The 5400-nt window shown below is 39.2% G+C and overlaps 1 long non-coding RNA gene across 2 annotated transcripts; it reads right to left on the bottom strand.

Annotated features, from left to right (window-relative positions):
- Positions 1–652: 652 nt before the first annotated feature.
- Positions 653–3589, bottom strand: LOC117297608. 2 transcript variants are annotated; one of them, XR_004519901.1, is made up of 4 exons: positions 3446–3589; positions 3041–3141; positions 2025–2191; positions 653–1496 (listed from the first exon to the last, which is right to left on the bottom strand). It is a non-coding gene; the product is annotated as an uncharacterized LOC117297608 (long non-coding RNA). The 2 variants fall into 2 exon arrangements; XR_004519900.1 differs by lacking the exon at positions 3446–3589 and having other exon boundaries at positions 3041–3230.
- Positions 3590–5400: the final 1811 nt, after the last annotated feature.

Genomic DNA, 5400 nt, shown 5'->3' with positions numbered 1-5400 from the left:
CTAAACCGGAGCTTTTTTTGTTTTCTAACTTTTCTGAGAACTGTAATGTGCGATTAATTTTGTTAAATTCTCCAACTTCATTCAACTTAAGTATTGTTCAGATTTTTCCCTCATTTGAAGTCAAAAGGTTTTTGCAAAAAGTACAAACATGTCATGATTTAGTGGATTGTTTTGGGGTTGTTGTGTTTGTTTTTCTTCACAAAAGTTGCACCATCTTTAGAGTTGCATTCCTATAAAAACTACTTTGACTCCATCAAAATCAAACAGGGTATTGTACTTGAAGTAAATAAGTTTAATTGTTCATAATGAACTAATCATGCTTGGAATGAGGCAAGGCTTTAAGTACAGAGCTATTTGTACAATCTGTGATTGGATTTTGATGGATTCAAGATAAAATAACAATAAGGCTTCATCTGAATTAGTGGCTTAGGATTAGTCCTACTAGGATGTGGCTCGATTGTCACATGTGCCAAAGTATAGAGCGAGGCCCATAGCAACAGCTGCAGCCAAATCCGTATAACCACAAATTTAGATATGGAAAAAGATTGTCCTCCCCTTGAGTGTCGACTTGCAGTAAAGCCCGGTTCATACTTCCTGCGATACGATGCAATGCGATGCGATGCGATGCGATGCGATGGGATGCGATGGTTGACGTCACATGGCTGTTTTTGCAGTAAAAGTTTCGCAGGAGTTGGGCACAAGTCAACTGATGTGAATTATTCATTGTCAATTTGTCACATCAAAATTGGTATCGCAGGAAGTATGAACTGGGCTTTTGGGCCCCATCATGGTCCAGCTTCAGTTGAGGTGAAGCATCATTTGGCTATAGACTGGAGACGGTCCTTTCTACAGTTGGTGACAGTTCGAAAGGCATTGTGTAAAACATTACTACTACGTCATTTGTGACAGTTAAACTTGTAGTGGAGAGTCATCTAGCTAGAATTGATGGCCCATTAATTGACAGTTAATGGCTCACAGTTAAAAGCAGTGGTGATTATCACGGAAAAATGTCACCCAAATGATGACGCAGTTCTTTCTTCATTCCAAAATGTGGGGGTTATCCTCGACATCCCCTACATGTCACTTGGTAATAGTTCAAACTTGTAGTGGCGATTCATCTCGCTTTAATTGACAGTCCTACAGTTAACGGCACACAGTCCAAAGGCAGTGGTGGTCATCAACATTATTATGTCACCTAAACGATGAAGCAGTTCTTCAGCTGTCAGTCTGTGGTGGTTATCCTCATGTCAGTTGGTAAAATGTTAAAACTTGTAGTAAGTAGCCATCTGGCTATAGACTTAACACAGTTCTTTCTTCCGATGGTCATCACATTCCAAGATCGTTGGTAAAACTTATAACTTCCCTCAGTCACTTGAGTGGTTGAACTTGACGCAGAGACTCATTTAGCTAGACTTGCCACAGTTCTTCCTCAGCTGGTGGCACTTAGTCCAAAAAGTGTTGGTACGCCTCCAAAGATCAAAGGTCATCATCTCAATCTGTGGTAGAAATTAAACAAATATAAAGATGAGTTTAGAGAAACTATTTCAATTACAAGTGTGCAAGGAAACTCTCCTCAATCTCAAATCACAGTTCAACTCGTTGAACATGACAAGACTCAACATTCCAGGTCTGGTTGGACTTTCTGTGTTTAAAACAATTATTTTTTGACAATTTTGACCTCCTATTTTAATTAAGTTTCATTAACAGTTAGTTGAATGTGTATATTGCAAACTAACATTGTTTCAAATTGATGATGATTTTGAAACATTATCCCTTTGCCAAACTTGTAGTTGAACTTTGTGTGTTTTTTAAAAGTCCCACTGGCTAAAATTACTTCTATTTTGAATGAAGTTTTACACCAGTTAGCTGTATGGTGTGTTTATTGCAAACTTAAGGATGGGATGAATGTGTTCTTTCAACCGATGACTTGAAACCGTCAAAGGTGCTAACTTTTGAAATAATAATTCCTTTGCCAAATTTGTAGGATGAACCTTTTCTTCAGGGAAATTTTTTCTCTAACTTACCAAGTGGTCTCAGTTCAAACAGTGTTAGTTATAGCCTCAACACCGCTTCAACATTTCAACAGTTGAATCTGTAGTGGGAGTGGGAGTCATATGGCTCACTTGACAGTTAACTAGTCCTTCTTCAGTCTAGATTGGCCTCAAGAGGGTATCTCAGAGATCGTCTCAATCTTAGGTAGAAAAGAAACAATTTAAAGGTTAATTTTCTCATAAATTCTTTCAATACACTTATGAGTTGTTCTGAGGAATGTTTGAATGCTGCCATGTGTGTCAAAAAATCCTCCTCCAGCTCCAATTTTATTGAGCAGCTTATGCAGAAAATTTTGATTGAATTGTCGACTAAGCAGAAATGAGCAGGACATAATACTAACAAATTGTACATGTGACACGGTCGTTCAGCTTGGTAAACAACATTTAACTGTTGTTAGCTAGTTTTTGTTCTAAAAGCAGCTCTATAAAATTTGGCCCAGTTCTTCAACTCATTGCCAACACAAGATGATGATTCCGGTTGTGATTTAAAAATCTTCTTCTGCCAAGATTGGCTTTCTCTTTAGAATGAAGTTTTCCTCCATATCGGAAAGTAAAGGATGGTAATGAATGTATTATTTCAAAGCAAGGATTTCAAACTTTAAGAGTTGCAAATTCTTTAAACAAGACTTGTTTACTTAATTTGTTTTATGGGATATCACAAGGCCTGATACTTCACGTGGGCAATGAAGGCGATTGCCACCATGCCCCCTGGTCATTGCCTTGGTGCCCTTGCAATACTCCAGTGGAAGGTTACAATTTCCTCATAGGGATGCCCTTTTCCAAAGAGAAAATCCCTTGGTGCCCTTGCTTTGTTTTAAAACTTACCAAACTTACAATTCTTCGATCAGTTCTCAACCATGAACAAACACAGACATGACATGACACAATACTCCAGTTATTTTTTATACTTTTTTTTTTCACCAGGGCCCAATTTCATGAAGCCGTTTTTGTGCTTCCATGCTTTATGAAATTGTGCCCTGATACGTTACCAATCTCTGCATGACTCCATTCTCTGCTAGTAGACATCACGCCATCTCAGTGAAGACTTCAGCACAAGAGCTCCTTCACCATCTTGAAGAAAACATTCGCTCTGTAGACAAAAAAAGTCTAGAAAATGGGCATTTTGGGTCACATCAATGGGATACTTTTGAACGCTAGGTGGCAGCAGACTAACCCTATTGCAAGTACTCAGTACCGACGACGCGTTATGCGTGGAATGAGGTGCATGCTAGTCTAGCTAGAGAAGTTTGATCCCTAGCTAGACCAGCATGTATCTCATTTAACAGTTAGCGCTTGCGCAATAGGTATTTGCAAAGAGTTCTACCTGGTAAGTCTGCTGCCACCTAGGGTCTTAGAAGTCTCTGATCAGCCAAAGTAAATTTCGTCATACACACCTGAGCTAACTACAATACTTTACCAAACGGCGGTATCCACAGAGCAGCCATTTCTGCAAATAAAAGAACAAGCATGGTGCATTATTAGTCTCCTTTATTATTCTTATTTGTAATAGCCTGCAGGGAGAGAAAGTCTCAAATCAGCCAAAGTATGTTTCACCATACACAAATGAGCTAATTACAATACTTTACCAAACGACATTATCTACTGTGTCCCAGAGGTGCCATCTGCAAAAACAAGCACAAGCATGGCACATTATTAGTGTCAAATATTGTTATTATTTGTAATAGCCTGTGGAGGGAATCGTTAGTAGCTATGGAGAGAAACGTTAATACATTGTGCAAGTGGAGAAAAGACTAGTTTTGCTTTCCAACTTTACCCATAAGCCTTTATTTTATTTTAGGTATGGCGGATGTGATAGGAGTGTACATGTACTGTGTGGTTTGGGGGTATTCACTCAAATTTACCCAAACCTTACGAGGTTGTAGCATTGTGTCCGCCGTAGACCAGCATGCATCTTATTTAACAGTTGCGCTTGCATAATAGGTGTTTGCAAAGAGATCTACTCGGTAAGTCTGCTGCTACCAAGGGTCTACAAAGTCTCAAATCAGCCAAAAACACAATACACAATTGAGCTAAAAACAATACTTTACCAAACGACGTTATCAACAGTGTCCCAGGATCTCTGAAAAAACAAGCACAAGCATGGCGCATTATTAGTCTCAAATGTTATTATTTGTACAGCCTGTGGAGGGAATCGTTAATAGCTGTGGAGAGAAACGTTAACACATTTGTACAAGTGGAGAAAAGACTAGTTTGCTCACCCAGTTTACCCATAAACTGAGGTATGGCAGACGTGATATAAGAGTATACATACTGTTTGGTTTGGGGGTATTCACACAAATTTACCAAAACTTTACCTAGAACTTTACAAAAAGGCTTAACCTAACTGATACTTGACCAGCAGCCAATATCACAAAACTTAACGCAACTGTGTAAGTCCACTTGCGCAACATTTATGGCGTAATTTGAGCCATAAACGTTGCGACTTATGTTGGATTTACGCAGTTGCAGAAAAGTTTTGTGAAAATAGACTGCTGGTATACTCAACCATTTGCTCCAAACTGCCGACCACCGACTTCCAGTCACTCGAGGACATCGAAGGGAGTCTTCATCGTCTACTCAAGTTCCGCGATTACCGATGACAGCGTAGTTCTCAGTCTTAGTTCAAGACAATATTTATTTAGGGACTTGTTTTTACTGTCAGTAGCTGAAACTGCATTTTTTGCATCACAGCTCAGGAAACTAGATTGAGCATCTTGAAATCAAGACTAAGTACTACGCCAGTCGAACCTCATACTTAACCTCATATACTTAACCTGTTGCGGCCACCTGCTGAGAAAGAAGAAAGTTATTCTTATCTCTAGGCCTAACTATAGGCCTTTAATGGCTCATCATTTATACTTACCCAGGGTGCGTTTGTGCGGTCGCAACCAATAACTGTTTCAATTCATTGGCTAGTGATTAACCAATGGCCAATACAAACAAAACAGTTATTGGTTACGACCGCACAAAACGCACCCCTTGAGGCATCACCGACGTCTGTCTTTCTTCTCTAGATAATCTGCTCTTTCCCGTATCTTGTCTTCTCTCTCGCCGTCTTTAAGTTCTTATCTCTTTATCTCGCTTTTTTTCTTCTTTTTTTCGTGGCGCTCTCTATGGAAGGATTTGCAATGAGCCACACGGGCTTTAAACTAAGAGATTTGCATTTCGTGAGATTTTTAAAAGGCTTGTGTTCCTTACACGCCCCCCTCCCCCCTCCCCCAACGCTTTAATTTAAACCTAGATCTTTAAAATCTCTACACTCAGAATTGATGTAAACACTGCTCGTAGGAATATGTAAATATGTATTTTAGTTGTTCTAAAAGTGTCTATTTAATACTCCTAAATCGAG

This window comes from Asterias rubens, chromosome 12 (genome assembly GCF_902459465.1).
Source record: "Asterias rubens chromosome 12, eAstRub1.3, whole genome shotgun sequence".
Classification (NCBI taxonomy): domain Eukaryota; kingdom Metazoa; phylum Echinodermata; class Asteroidea; order Forcipulatida; family Asteriidae; genus Asterias; species Asterias rubens.
The sequence above is the reverse complement of the archived record's forward strand: the minus strand, read 5'-3'. Positions and strand labels throughout refer to the sequence as shown.